At 34.8% G+C, this 16,599-nt stretch overlaps 1 long non-coding RNA gene across 1 annotated transcript; it reads left to right on the top strand.

Annotated features, from left to right (window-relative positions):
- Positions 1–518: 518 nt before the first annotated feature.
- Positions 519–16,173, top strand: LOC134700054 (uncharacterized). Its single transcript, XR_010103757.1, has 2 exons — positions 519–655; positions 15,328–16,173. It is a non-coding gene; the product is annotated as an uncharacterized LOC134700054 (long non-coding RNA).
- The last annotated feature ends 426 nt before the right edge of the window (positions 16,174–16,599 follow it).

Consider the following 16,599-nt stretch of genomic DNA (forward strand, 5'->3'; position numbering starts at 1 on the left):
ATGTCGATATTACAATCGATTCACTATATTGTCGGGGTGATGCGTTGAGTACTGAAGAAAATTATGTTAAGTGTCTGTCTTTTCAAAAGTATATAAACATACCGAACGTTTTTCTGTGCGTTGATAACGGAAATTCCCTGTAAACAATACATGCGATTAAAATATTTCTATATAAGGGCTATAACCGAATGATCTTGAAGTATAATTACTATCATATTATGTTACCAATAACAATTCATTAAATGTTAATCGAATAATACGAATTAATTAATAGTTACCGCTGTTTCGTGTATATCCTTTCCAAAAATCGTGTATATTACATTTTTTTTGTTTTTCTTTCAAATTGAGCAAAAAAAATATAATCCATTAATAAGGTTTCTTGATAACATTTATAGTCTGTACATGGATAACGATCATGTCCGTTTTGTAATGTTGAATGCTGATTAACAGGATGACAAAGTAGAAAAATGTTTTCTTTCCTCGACAACGACATCTTGTCAAACAGTGCAAAACTAAAAAGTGCAAAGGGGGTTTGTCTTCATACTGTCATTATGTCATTTAAATGTATCATGTTACACAGGTAATACTGGTCGTTATTGAAGTAAAACAAAATCTATTAAATGAAGTCCTAGCATGTTGGATTTAAACCTTTGCAGTAAGTTTATTGATTTGTATTCTGATTTCTTAAATGGTTAATCGTAGAAATTCTTGATTTATTTGTTTTGAAACTTGAAGAACAGTTCTGTCCTTGCCAATGCTTGCCAAAGGTTACATTTGATTCAAATATGAAATGTATTATATTGAACGTTATTTCTCCATTTTGTAAAAAGCTTTTCTCATTGATGTTCCAAAATGAACCTGGATTTGTTTATCAAGTAAACCTAGGTTACCCGGCTTCCCTTTGCATCTAGTACGGACAAAAGTATTGCCGTAGAATTTTTTTTATTACCTTTTATGCAAGGGTGGGGTAGGGTGTCCGACCCCAACTTTGGACCTACTTAACAAAATATTAAGCCGAACAACACCCTGGATTTTTTCCCAAGAAGACCTCAGCTACCCAGCTTCCGTATGCACCTAGTGCATGCAAAAGTTTCCGTAACACATTTTTTATTAACTTTTTAGTAAGGGTTGGGTAGGGTGTCCGTCCTCAACTTTGGACCTATTTAAAAAAAAAACTGATCCGAACAACACCCTGGATTTTTTATCAAGAAAACATCAGCTACCAAGCTTCCCTTTGCACCTAGTGCGGACACAAGAATTGCCGTTGTATATTTTTTATTAACTTTTCTGTAAGTGTGCGGTAAAATTTTCGACCGAAACTTCGGACTTACTTAAAAAACCTAAGCCTAACAACTCCCTGGATTTGTTCTCATGTAGACCTCAGCTACCCAACTCCATTTGCACCTACTGCGGTCAAAAATATTGCCGCAGAACATTTTTTTATTAACTTTTCTGAAAGGGTGGGGTAGGGTGTCCTACTTTAAAAAAAAAAAGGAAGCCGAACAACACCATGGATTTTTTTCTCATATAGACCTCAGCTACGCAATTTCATTTTGCACCTAGTGCGAACAAAAGCATTGCCGCAGAACATTTTTTCATTGACATTCCTGACCTCAACATTGGACTTACTTGAAAAAAGAACTCAGTCAAACGAAACCCTGAATTTTTTCTCAAGTAGATCTCAGCTACCCAGCTTCCCTTTGCACCTAGTGCGGATAAAAGTATTGCCGCAGAACATTTTTTTATTAACTTTTCTGAAATGGTGAGGTATGGTGTCCGACCTAAACGTTGGACCTACTAAAAAAAATAAAAAGCAAAAGAACATCCTGGATTTTTTCTCAAGTAGACTTCAGTAACCAGCTTCCCTTTCCACCTAGTGCAGACAAAGGTATTCCCGTAGAACATTTTTTATTAACTTTTCTGTTAGTGTGCGGTAGGATTTCCAACCCCAACTTTGGACCTACTATCAAAGAACAAAACAAGGCCGAACAACAGCCTGGATTTGTTCTCACGTAGACCTCAGCTTCCCAGCTCCATTCGCACCTAGTGCGGACAAAAATATTGCGGTAGAATTTTTCTTTTTAACTTTTCCGAAAGGGTGGAGTAGGGTGTCCGATCCCAACTTTGGACCTACTTTAAAGAAAAACAAAGCCAAACAAAACCCAGGATTTGTTCTCAAGTAGACCTCAGCTACCCAGCTTCCCTTTGCACCTAGTGCATACACAATATTGCCGTAGAACATATTTTATTAACTTTTTAGTAAGGGTTGGGTAAGGTGTCCGACCCCAACTTTGGACCTACCTTAAAAGAAAAAGAAAAAATAAGCCGAACAACACCCTGGATTGACCTCAGCTACCCAGCTTCCCTTTGCACCTAGTGCGGACAAAAGTATTCCGTAGAACATTTTTTATTAAATTTTCGGTAAGTGTGCGGTAGGGTTAGCGAACCCATCTTTTTACCTACCTTAAAAGAAAAAAACTAAGCCGAACAACACCCTGGATTTTTTCTCATGTAGACCTCAGCTTCCCAGCTCCATTTGCACCAAGTGCGGACAAAAACATTGCCGTAGAACATTTTTTATTTACTTTTTTGAAAAGGTGGTGAGGGTGTCTGATCTGAACTTTGGATATACTTTAAAAAAAAACTATGCCAAACAAAACCCTGGATTTTTTCTCAAGTAGACTTCAGCTACTCAGCTTCCCTTTGGTTCTAGTGCGGCAAACGCTTTACCGTAGATCATTTTTTATTAACTTTTCTGTCAAAAAAAGTTAGGTTGGGTAGGGTGTCCGACCCCAACTTTCGACCTTCTTAAAAAAAGTAAGCCGAAGAACACCCTGGATTTATTCTCAAGTAGACCTCATCTACACAGCTTCACTTTGCACCTAGTGTAGACAAAAGTATTACCGTAGAACATTTTTTTATCAACTTTTCTGTGTGGGTGGGGTAGGGTGTCCGACCCCAACTGTGGACCTACTTAAAAACAAAAAAAACTAAGCTACCCAGCTTCCCTTTGTAACTAGCGCAGACAAAAGTTATGCCGTAGAACATTTGTTATTAACTTTTCTGTAAGGGTGGGTAGGGTGACCGACCCCAACTTTGGACCTACTTTAAAAGAAAAAAACTAAGCCGAACAACACCCTAGATCTGTTATCATGTTGACCTCAGCAACCCAGTTCCATTTCCACCTAATGCGGACAAATGTTTTGCCGTACAGAATATTTTTATTAACTTTTCGGTAAGGTTGGGATGGGTTGTCCGAACCAAACTCTGGACCTACTTAAAAACAAAACTAATCCGAAAAACACCCTGGATTTTTTTTCAGGTAGACCTCAGCTATCCAGCTGACCTTTGCACCTAGTGTGGACAAAAGTCTTGCCGTAGAACATTTTTTTTTTTTACTTTTCTGTAAGGTTGGGGTAGGGTGTCCGACCCCAGCTGTGGACCTACTTAAAAACAAAGCTAAGCCGGAAAACACCCTGAATTTTTTATCAAGCAGATCTCAGCTACCCAGCTTCCTTTTGCACCTAGTGCAGACAAAAGTATTGCCGTAGAACTTTTTTTATTAACTTTTCTGTAAGGTTGGGGAGGGGTGTCCGATTCCATCTGTGGACCTACTTAAAAACAATACTAAGACAAAAAACACCCTGTATTTTTTCTCATGTAGATCTTAGCTAACCAGCTTCCCTTTGCACCTAGTACAGACAAATGTATTGCCGTAGAACATTTTATATTAACTTTTCGGTAAGGTTGGGATAGGTTGTCCGAACCAAACTCTGGACCTACTTAAAAACAAAACTAATCCGAAAAACACCCTGGATTTTTTTTTCAGGTAGACCTCAGCTTCCCTTTGCACCTAGTAGAGACACAAGTTTTGCCGTAAAACATTAATAATAAACTTTTTAGTAAGGGTTGGGTAGGGTGTGCGACCCCAACGTTGGACCTAGTTTAAAAAATAAGATTAAGCCGAACAACACCCTGGATTTTTTATCAGGTAGACATCAGCAACCCAGCTTCCCTTTGCACCTAGTGCGGGTAAACGTATTGCCGTAGAACATTTTTTATTAACTTTTCTGTAAGGGTGGGAAAGATTGTCCGACCCAAACTTTGAACCTACTTAAAAAAAAAATATTAAGACGAGCAACACCCTGGATTTTTTATCAAGTAGACATCAGCTACCCAGCTTCCCTTTGCACCTAGTGCAGACAAAAGTATAGCCGTAGAACATTTTTGTTTATGAACTTTTCTGTAAGGTGGGGGTAGGGTGTCCGACCCCAGCTGTGGACCTACTTTAAAAAAACAAAAGTAAGCTGAAAAACGCTCTGGATTTTTTCTCATATAGACCTCAGCTACCCAGCTTCCCTTTGCACCTATTGCAGACAAATGTAATGCAGTATAACATTTTGTTTTTTTAACTTTTCTGTAAGGTTGGGGTTGGGATCGGAGGGTTAGGAGTCCGACTCCAACTGTGGACCTACTTAAAACAAAACTAAGCCGAAAAACACCCTGGATTTTTTTATCAAGTAGACCTCAGCTACTCAGCTTCCCTTTGCACCTTGTGCAAACACAAGTTTTACCGTACAACATTATAAATATTTTTTTTAGTAAGGGTATTGTAGGGTGTCCAACCCCAACTTTGGACCTATTTAAAAAAAAAATTAAGCTGAACAACACCATGGATTTTTTATCAAGTAGACATCAGCAACCCAGCTTCCCTTTGCACCTAGTGCGGACAAAAGTATTGCCGTAGAACCTTTTTTTTATTAACTTTTCTGTAAGGTTGGGGAAGGGTGTCCGACCCCAACTGTGGACCTACTTAAAAACAAAACTAAGCCGCAAAACAACCTGGATTTTTTTGATCAAGTAGACATCAGCTACTCAGCTTCCCTTTGCACCTTGTGCAAACACAAGTTTTACCGGACAACATTATAAATATTTTTTTTAGTAAGGGTATTGTAGGGTGTCCAACCCCAACTTTGGACCTATTTAAAAAAAAAATTAAGCTGAACAACACCATGGATTTTTTATCAAGTAGACATCAGCAACCCAGCTTCCCTTTGCACCTAGTGCGGACAAAAGTATTGCCGTAGAACCTTTTTTTTATTAACTTTTCTGTAAGGTTGGGGAAGGGTGTCCGACCCCAACTGTGGACCTACTTAAAAACAAAACTAAGCCGCAAAACAACCTGGATTTTTTTATCAAGTAGACATCAGCTACCCAGCTTCTCTTTGCACCTAGTGCAGACAAAATTATTGCCGTAGAATAATCTTTATAAACTTTTCTGTAAGGGTGGGGTAGGGTGTCCGACCCCAACATTGGACCTAGTTAATAAAAAAAATAAATAAGCCAAAAAACACCCTGGATTTTTTATCAAATAGACATCAGCTACCTAGCTTTCTTTTGCACCCAGTGCGGACAAAATATTGCCGTAGAACATTTTAAATTAACTTTTCTGTAAAGGTAGGTAAGGGAGTCCGACCACAACTTTGGACCTACTTAAAAACAAAACTAAGACGAACAACACCCTGGATTTTTTCTCAAGTAGACCTCAGCACCTTAGCTTCCCTTTGCACCTAGTGCAGACAAAATTATTGCCGTAGAACAATTTTTATAAAATTTTCTGGAAGGTTGGGGAAGGGTACCCGACCCCAACTTTGGACCTAGTTAATAAAAATATAAAAAAAAAAAGAAAAAACACCCTGGCTTTTTTATCAAGTAGACATCAGCTACCTAGCTTTCTTTTGCACCTAGTTCGGACACATGTATTGCATTAGGACATTTTTAATTAACTTTTGTCTAAGGGTTGGGTAGGGTGTCCGACCCCAACTTTGGACCTAGTTAATAAAAAAATAAATAAGCCGAAAAACACCCTGGATTTTTTATCAAGTAGACATCAGCTACCCAGCTTCCCTTTGCACCTAGTTCGGACAAAAGTATTGCTTTATAATATTTTTTATTATCTTTTCTGTATTGGTGGGATAGGATGTCCGACCCCAACTTTGGACCTACTTTAAAAAAAAAAAAACCCAAGCCGAACAACACCCTGGATTTTTTATCAAGTAGACATTAGCTACCCAGCTTCTCTTTTCACCTATTGCACACAAGATTATTGCCTTAGGGCAATTTTTATTAACTTTTCTGTAAGGGTGGGGTAGGTTGTCCGACCGCAACTTTGGAGCTACATTAAAAAAACTAACCCGAACAACACCCTGGATTTTTTCTCAAGTAGACCTCAGCTACCCAGCTTCCCTTTGCACCTAGTGCAGACAAAATATTTGCCGTAGAACATTTTTTATTATTTTTTCTGTAAGGGTGGCGTAGGGTGTCCGATCCCAACTGTCGACCTCCTTAAAAACTAAACTAATCCGAAAAACACCCTGGATTTTTTCTCAAGTAAACCTCAGCTACCCAGCTTCCCTTTGCACCTAGTGCATGCAGACAAAATAATTGCCGTTGAACATTTGTTATTAACTTTTCTCTAAGGATGGGGTAGGGTGTCCGACCCAAACTTTGGACCTAGTTAAAAAAAAATAAGCCTAACAACACCCTGGATTTGTTATCAAGTAGACAACAGCTACCCAGCTTCCCTTTGCACCTAGTGCAGACACAAGTTTTTCCGTAGAACATTTTTAATTAACTTTTTAGTAAGGGTTGGGTAGGTTGTGCGACCCGAACTTTGGACCTAGTTAAAAAAAAATTAAGCCGAACAACACCCTGGATTTTTTATCGAGAAGACATCAGCTGCTAAGCTTCCCTTTGCACCTAATGCAGACGAAAGTATTGCCGTACAACATATTTTTATTAACTTTTCTTAAAGGGTGGGATAGGGTGTCCGACCCCAACTTTCGACCCACTTCAAAACAAAACTCGGCCGAACAACACCCTGGATTTTTTCTCAAGTAGACCTCAGCTTCCCTTTGCACCTAGTGCATACAAAAGCATTGCCGTAGAACATTTTTTTATTAACTTTTTTGTAAGAGTGGGTAGGGTGTCCGACCCAAATTTTGGACCTACATTAAAAGATTTTTTTTTTTTTATCATGTTGACCTCAGCTATCCAGCTCCATTTCCACCTAGTGCGGACAAAAGTTTTGCCGTACAACATATATTCATTAACTTTTCTTAATAGGAAGGGTAGGGTGTCTGACAGAAACTTTGGACTTACTTTTTAATAAAAAAATAAATAAGCCGAAAAACACCCTGGATTTTTTATCAAGTAGATCTCAGCTACCCAGTTTCCCTTTGCTACTAGTGCAGACAAAAGTATTGCCGTAGAACATATATTTATGAACTTTTCGTATTGGGTGGAGTAGGGTGTCCGACCTCAACTGTGGACCTACTTAAAAACAAAACTCAGCCGAAAAACAACCTGGATTTTTTATCAAGTAGACCTCAGCTACCCAGCATCCCTTTGCACCTAGTGTAAACACAAGTTTTACCGTAAAACATTAATAATAAACTGTTTAGTGAGGGTGGGTAGGGTGTCCGACCCCAACTTTGGACCTAGTTAAAAAAAGATATGTATTAAGCCGAACAACACCCTGGTTTTTTTATCAAGTAGACATCAGCAACCTAGCTTCCCTTTGCACCTAGTGCGGACGAAAGTATTGCCGTAGAACATTTTTTTATTAACTTTTATGTAAGGGTGGAGTAGGTTGTCCGACCTCAACTTTGGACCTTCTTAAAAACAAAACTAATCCGAAAAACATTTGTTATTAACTTTTCTGTAAGGATTGGGTAGGGTGTCCGACCCCAACTTTGGACCTAGTTAAAAAAAAACTAAGCCGAACAACACCCTGGTTTTTTTTATCAAGTAGATAACAGCTAACCAGCTTCCCTTTGCTCCTAGTGCGGACAAAAGTAATACCGTAGAACATTTTTTATTAACTTGTCTGTAAAGATGGGATAGGGTGTCCGACCCTAACTTTGGACCCAGTTAAAAAAGAAATAATTATGTCGAACAACACCCTGAATTTTTTGTCAAGTAGACATCAGCAACCCAGCTTCCCATTGCACCTAGTGCGGACAAAAGTATTGCCAAGGAACATTTTTTTATTAACTTTTTTGTAAGGGTGAAATAGGATGTCCGACCTCAACTTTGAACCTAGTTAAAAAAAAATGAAGTCGAACAACACCCTGGATTTTTTATCAAGTAGACCTCAGCTACCCAGATTCCCTTTGCACCTAGTGCAGACAAATGTATTGCCGTAGAAAATTTAGTTTTATTATTTTTTTCTGTAAGATTGCACTACGATTGGACGAAAAAACAACTGTCCATACCAGTAACAGTCGTTGTACGACTGTCTTAGTCTGTAAAAGACAAGTAATGACTGTCAAATCTGTCATATTTCGTTGCAACAGTTCATGTATGTCTGTCCCAACTTTTCTACGGGTTGTGAAAGTAAAAAAATGCTACCATCAGTCATTTCAGAACTGTTGCAGTGGTTTACGGTGTTGTCACAGTCAAAATCTATTTATTACAGTCGTTCTAATAGTTGTGGCAGTTGCATAATGTCCGTCCCAACCTTTTAATAGTTGGGACAGTTAAAATTTGTTTGTGTCAACTTTTCAGACGTTGATGCAGTCAAAAAATGTTTGTCACAACGTTTTTAGAGTTGAGACAGTCGTTAAATGTTTGTTACAACTTTCTAAAGGTTGGCACAGTCATTAAATGTTTATTACAACTTATAAAAGGTTGACACAATCGTTAAATGTTTAAAACAAACACTTCATAGGTTGATACAGTCGGTAAATGTTTTAATACAAATATTTTAGCGTAACGGTAGTCCATCAGTGTAAAAAAAATCACGTCTCTATCGGCTCTCAAGATTTGATTTTGTTGTGAAATAGTCCATTACTTATACTATTATCGTCTATCGTGCGATTGTAAACTTGTTTTGCTGTTTATTCATTTATTTTACGATCGTTGTTTGTCTTTTGTCGTTTTCCATTTATTGCCGCAGCATTGTCCGTTCATTTTTGACAGTCATGTGCGTTTGACTTTAAATAATCCTTTTGATATCCTTACTTTTTATTTTATAATATCTGTTTTATAACATTTTCGTTCATAACTGGTTTTAAAAACCAGAAGCTTTCGTTTAAAATAGTTTTAATATTATTGCAGAAGAATGAGAAGATGATAATGGATTCATTCAAATTCATATTTGATAAATTCTGCGCAATAAAAAAATGTACAAAGGTGTACCTGAAATAAATTTAAAGATTATGACTAAGTTACCAATATTGTACAGCATAATAAAACAGTTTTAATTCGAATTACACCAAGAGGGACATTTCCGATGATTAAAAAAATAATTAGTAAAATCTGTCAAGTTTCATTAAAAACGGAAAACAATTCTTCACCGTAAACGATTTATCCACATTAATTTTTTGTCGGCAAAAAAAACAAAAAAACCTGGACCTCAGGTCGGCAAACTAATATATTTTTACACAGGTAACTACAGACGTTAGACCACATGAGCTGGAAAATACAATCGCTGAGTAGAAATTAACAATATTTTAAAGCATGTCTATAGAATAATCATGGATTCATAATTTTTAAGGGAAAATGTGCACATTTGTCGGCTTACAGACCTTACATTGTGTTCTCATTGGCGGATCCAAAAAGGGGTGGGTGGGGGGTTCCAAGGGTTCGAACCTCCTTTGTTTTGGCCGCTCAATGCATTTAAATGGGGGGACATATAGTTGGACCCCCCCCCTGTTTCGTTCTGGGTTGTAACCCCCCTTTTTAGAATGGCTGGATCCGCCACTGATCCTACGGAATCTATATTGATATACTCCGATAGGCTATATATATCTATGAACGTTCTGTATTACCACACTCGTGCATAGTTGCATGTTCCAGGGAAAATATAAGCTTTGAGCCACCTTTGAGCTTCAATGTTAAAATTGTGCATCATATTAAATCATTGAAAGTCATAAAGGACACCGTTCCCCTCCCCTATTATCATGTGTATGTCATTTATTCCCTCAATTATTTTGCATACATCACCCTGAGTGGAATACATAAAAGGTTACTCTATATCTTCCCCTTTTTTGTGGGAATAATTTGGTCGATTATATAGGGAATCACATCACTCAAGCATGACTGGATCAGTGCCCCTAAGGGCAGTCAGGGGCCCTGTCCCTTATGAAAAGTTCTGGATCTGCCACTGACCTATACATCATGTAGTGTACATATTGTATGTTAATGTATTGCTAACTCGGGTCATAAATTTGCATGAAATACTTGTCACTGGACATTTTATAACCAACAACCAACCGATCTTTACATGTACGTATCCATATAAATGTGTTTCTTATCATGCTTATGCTGGATTACTAGTATTTCCCTGGTTTTGCTTTATCAGCTCTATTAAGAATGCATTGTGACGTCACGATTTCCATAAAAAAAAACATGCATAGAACAAACGCATATGATTTGATCATAAAATGTTAAGAAAATTATTAACTTTAAGATTAAATAGCGACTTATTTAGCAAGTGTGTCCACTTTCATTTAGATTTTAAATAATTCTCAAATCATGGACAACAAAACATTAATATATTTGATAATAGCAGGCATTGAAAGTGAATAAATATTTTAAAAATGGTTTAAAATAATCATCAAAATAAAACAATATTATTAAATTAATGTTCCTGAAACAAGGCACATAGTCATAAACAGTTGCCATTTAAACACAGTTAATTAAACAAATTGTGCTAATTCAATTAGTAATTGTTTTATCATGTACTACATTGTTTAAAAAACACATATTAAAAGAGCAAAGCTAGCATCATAATTTTATTCTTTGACTTTTTAGATTTAACATAGAATTTATATTAAATCACTATAATTTGTTAATACTTTGAACCCAAACTATATTTTTTCATGTGAAATTTTTATATAAATTGTGCCCTGTTAGCATTGTTTTTCAAAATTCATTTGTGCCATACATGTTATCTAACTTACAAGTAGTAACATTCAATGGTCATTATATTTATTCCGCATGATTAAGGACCTTCTAATCATAAGTCATATATATTTTTCGACACGCATTCAATTGTGTTTTGGTTACTTTATTGTTGCCTAACTGTTGGGTTCATGCATCATTGATATATCCCACATCTCCTTTGATCATGTGCATTCACATACGACTGCAGATTTTTTAAATTTTTTACATAATCATGATAATTATTTTATGTTAACATTCAATATGTCAGGAAAACATAACAAAACAATCTATCTGTATGCATATTTTTTATGTTAACATGGTATAAACTTTTTTAAAGTATTTTATGAAGCTCAAAATATTTTTTATAGATATAGTTTTATCCAGTAAGTTCTCATAACATTTACTGTGTTAACTGCATTGTATGTGTTGTATCTACTAATTTAGTCTAAAACATTTTTTTTCAATTCAAATTCAAAATCAACAATTAAAATATTTGTATTTACTGAATATGACCATGCAAATGTGACATTAAAATAAGTAATAATCAGGATGTTAACACTGGATATGCGATAGGTAATAATCAGAAATTCTTATATACATGATGTAGCTAATATACAAATTAAGACACAATAGTTTATTGCCCTGGGGGATGATATTTAATCTGTCATTGGTATAATGATACGATTTTATAATAATGTTCACAAATTATCATGATTAGAATTGTCCTCTTCAAAATTTTGATAACTTTTTCAAAACAAATTATAATTTAAGAAAAATATGAAACAGCAGGATATATATTATTTTGGATATTAAAATGCAAATTTTAAAAGTAATCTGAATATTGATTTATTAAAATAAAATTGGGTAAATAAATAAATTAAATAAAAAAAGTGAGCTGCAAAGCATTATTTAATGCAAGCTGTTATAACAAATGAATAAGTAAAAAGTATTCAGGGTAACACAAAAGATGTAAAAATTATTAAACTCAAGGATTTAAAACATTAACTGGGATGGTTAAGTCTTGGAACAATATTTTTACATCACAAAGGTTTATTCATTATATGCACTGGACAAAGGACAAGAATCCAGCGCTTGTCGTAATCTTTGATTTTTAATGAGATACCGGTCACGTGATCGTGATGACGTCAGTGGATACAAGCCGAGAAAATGTCTCAATGAGGACGAAGTCGATCATATTTCTGCATAATTAAACAATGGACAGTGTTAGCATCAGTTTTCAAGGCAACTCTCTAACTTTAGATATTCGACCGTATCATTTTGAGCCGTTACTTGTAGAAAAAAATCAAGTAGAAGATATAAATTCGTCATCCGACATTGACGATCTTTCAAGCAATGTCGATATAATATAAAAATACAATATCAATAATTAATTTCACCAAAAATAAAGATACATTTCTTAAAAATGTTTGAGTGAAATTTAATTACATTTAATAAGAGAAAAGGATAGGTCTTAAAGAATGTAGGACAGAAAGTCACAGTCAAAAAGTCACGGACAAATCGTCATGTACATAAAGTCACAAATTATTTTCGAAATTATTTTTCTAATAACAAGAAAATACAAAATTTTTGATTTATTATATATGAAGTAACTTTGTTACTCAAAATTATTCAATAGATATCAATAATCAAATAATTGTTATAAAAATAACATGTCAAAGGGGCTTGATATCTATAAATGGCTTCATTTTGGCGTCAGATCAAGGATTTGTACAATACAAATCCTTGGTCAGATATATCCTTTGCATGATATTTTTTTTTTTTTTAATGAAGCTTCATGAAAAATTTCTTAAACAAGCAAATGAATAAAAATAATAGAATAACTATCACCTTACCAAGTATGACGGGTGTAAAATTTGAATCAATTAAGCTGTCACCAATAAATGTGTTATAAGTATGACATAACAGGGTTTGTTTGTTTTTTTTTGGGGGGGGGGGTATTAAAAGAAATATTTTAAGAAGTTGTAAAACAGTAAAATAAATCCATATGTCTCTTCTCCTCCATAATAATCCCATTGAAAATGTTCTATGAGTACTGTCTTATTTTTTTTAAATATTTTTTCTGTGTGGTATATCTTCAGTCTTTAAATTGTTTTGTATTTTGTGACTTCTATCTAACTTCGACAAAGTTTGGCATAGGGGCCGTATAATGAAATGAAAGCTTACAGTATTGTCGGAAACTTATTGAATTGGTTTCAGGACTATCTTCACGACAGAAAACAGAGAGCAGTAATGCATAACAGAAATTTGGAAAAAAACACGATAAACGATTATATAAAATTGAAACGTTTCATTCGTTCGGCCTAATAACGCAATTGAGATGTTCCCATTCATTTATAACAATGATCTATTTAGAGCTAATATTATAAATGATCCTTCTTGTCATTGTGGGTCAGATATTGAGGATGTCTACCATTACTTCTTTGTTTGTCCAAAATACACATCATGCAGAAAAACCTTATTCAATAATCTTAACTGGCTATCTGAAAGCATTGTTTTAGATACAAAACTATTAATTTGCGAACACATTGAACTTTCGAATGAACAAAATAATCAAATTTTCAAACATGTTCAAAATTTCATACAATGGTCAAACATCTTTTGTTAAGCCTTGATAGTCTATGATAGAGCGTTACTGTTACTTGCACGGAACATCATGATCGTCATCATAAGTACACACGTCATTGTCACATTATCATATGACTTTTCAAATTTTCCTTTTCTCTTTTTTACGAATGAAAGGTAGTATTATTCTATAAACTGTTTGCCTTATATGTATGTCCATTATATCATACTAGTATAATTGTAATTTTATATTGTCCATGTTGTATGATTTACTTGTATCTAATCCAATTTGCTTTAATTCGGCAAATAAAATAATGTTTCAACTAACTCAGTCTATACTTATACATAATCTACTACTCCCAGGTCTGTATCAATTGGATGTATTTGCATTATTTAAGTTAAAACTGTGTAATACAGCTTGATGTCTTATGCAATATAAAGACTTGCATACATTCACTAGCCAAAATATTCGTTGCACATTCAAATCACCTTTTGTGTATAGTTTTTCACCGCAAAAACCTTGCATCAATGGTCTGTCATTTTAAAAGCATCACTTGGCATCTCTTCACGATTATTTTTTATTAAGAAATAAAATGATTATTAATTAAAGAATAAAATAATAAGGGTAAGTACTAATAACTTATTGCAATACACCTTTCATATCTGCCTTATTTCTATTAGAAAACTCATCGAAATGTATGTACCAACTACAGGTTATGTATTAGTTATGGGGACTGACAGGCTTTTTTTTTAATTATTTTTTTACTTTAGAAGCATTACTTCTTAATTCTCTATTTATTATGCTTATTTAATTATTGTTATCGTACTCCATTATTTACAAAGTAAATTCACAAACCCAATATTTTCGATCCGCCCCTTTTCAAAAGCTGCACTGTCCAGTCCTTTTTTCTCTATTCTGTAATACCCCATATCCGACAGTTAGGTATTGTCTATTGTTTATTCAAACAGGTTAAACAGATATGCATTACGTAACTTATATCCGTAACAATTGCCAACCTCACCTGTGAACCCAGTAGGTGAGCCCATGGATGTACACAGATTCGGCGCATGTTACGCAATAGACCACTTTCGAGTTCATCCGTCACCGGAAAAAACTCGTCAATTATACGCGCCTTTATCACCGTCATCTGTGCGTTTAGGGGCGTCGTCACTTCCTTACAATGTTCAGCGAGTGGTTGGAAAATTATAATTCTATATTGTACGAATTATTCGGCTAATTGAATTCTGGAAATAGCCAATCAACACTGCTGTCATTAGGGAATTGTCAGTAAGTACCTACAGAGCAACCATTATTTCTAGTTTATCCTGCACAAAAACGATCACTTAAACGCTTGATGAACGTAAATAGTGCAGGGATACAGGCGAGCCCTTCTATCTGGTAAATGACGTCATAAAGGCGTGCATAATTGACGAGTTTTTGCCGGTGACGGATGAACTCAAAGGTGTGAGCCTCAATGAGACAGTAACCCTTCAATGAAAGTACACAATCACACTTAACAAATCATTAATGCAGGAAAAAAGACAACACTATACAGAATTTAGACCCCCTTAAAAGATTTATTTTTCTTGTTAATAGGGACTTGAAAATAGAATTGTATTAGTGCTAGAATTTTTTGGTCAATCAAATGAGAATTGCTAGTTTTATCTAGGTAAATACAGTTATTGTAATTAACTTTCTTATTATTGCACAATGTATATACATGTAGTATTATATATTTATTATTAGTTAAACATTTACTGTACTTGAGTCTAAATGTATATTTTATTTTGTAGAATCATACTGAATATGTATTGGTTTGACCATGATTCCCACTTAGAATATGACACCTGCTAGTACATGTGCACTTTGATGCATAGAAAATATAGATGTCACTGAGTCGCTCGTAAAGCTGCAAATTGTGAAACAATGCATTAATTCATTATGTAATGCTAGTTATCTATTGTTTTTGGAAATTATGAATATGGCGTGCAGCATTATTCCATGATGATAATGTGATGTTCTGATTAAATTGGACAAGAATAAAATTGTGCCTTGTACAAATAGGAAAATTACAAATTGTATTAAAGGAGGACCACATTACTGGAGAACTAATTACCTTGGATTATCATGATCAATTGTGAATTTGGAATAACAAAATTTCGTAGTTGCAGTGAATATTAATAGTGCAATCATACATGTACACTATTTCTGAATTCCTTGAATACCCAGGATAACTATTCATTTGAAATAGCAATTTGGAATAATGAAAATGCATAGTTTCAGTGAATACTACTAATAATAGTGCATCATATCTGAATTCATGAATACTTTTAATTAGTGGATAATCAGTCATTTTAATAAAATAATAATATGGATACTGTGAATTTCTAGTTTCAGTGAAATTTACAAAACAGTACATGTATATCACATCTGAAGTTTATGTTGGCATTGCAATTGTTAACTACCACCAGCATGTCCAGGGTGTGTAAAAAGATCTTAACCAACTATGAGGGTCTCGTGCAGTCTGTGTCAATTGTTTAGAGTCAAATGACTGCTTACTGTACTTAAATTATTAAAGTCTGAATTAGAATTAAATAAAAATCTTAATTAGCATGATTAGTCATGTTAGTGGCCAAGTATTCATGGTTTTTGAAACAAATAAACCATGCACGTACATTAAAGTATAATTCTATTATCCCTCATGCAACAAAAGTTGGTGTACATGCATGCAAGACAAGAAATATGTATTACAATCTGGCAGTGGCTACAGCGTACCGTTTTGTACATGTATTTAAGCTTCACCAGATACATTTTAGAAGCTGAAATGCCTGGTTACTTCCTTATGTTATGAAGTTTCTGTTATTGATTTGTCCATTGCACTTCACCTAGTTTTCATGGTACATGTAACTGTTTACAAAAAAATATTACTGTTTGAACTGTCACAGTGAAATGCACTCGAAGTCTTAAATGTATAACATATGTATATTAATTGAGTTACTGGATTAATTGTTATGGTATCTTGAAAGGTGTACATGTCTCAGTGTCTGTCAGGCAGGGTTGGCCTG

Source organism: Mytilus trossulus, unplaced genomic scaffold (assembly GCF_036588685.1).
Source record: "Mytilus trossulus isolate FHL-02 unplaced genomic scaffold, PNRI_Mtr1.1.1.hap1 h1tg000110l__unscaffolded, whole genome shotgun sequence".
Lineage (NCBI taxonomy): Eukaryota > Metazoa > Mollusca > Bivalvia > Mytilida > Mytilidae > Mytilus > Mytilus trossulus.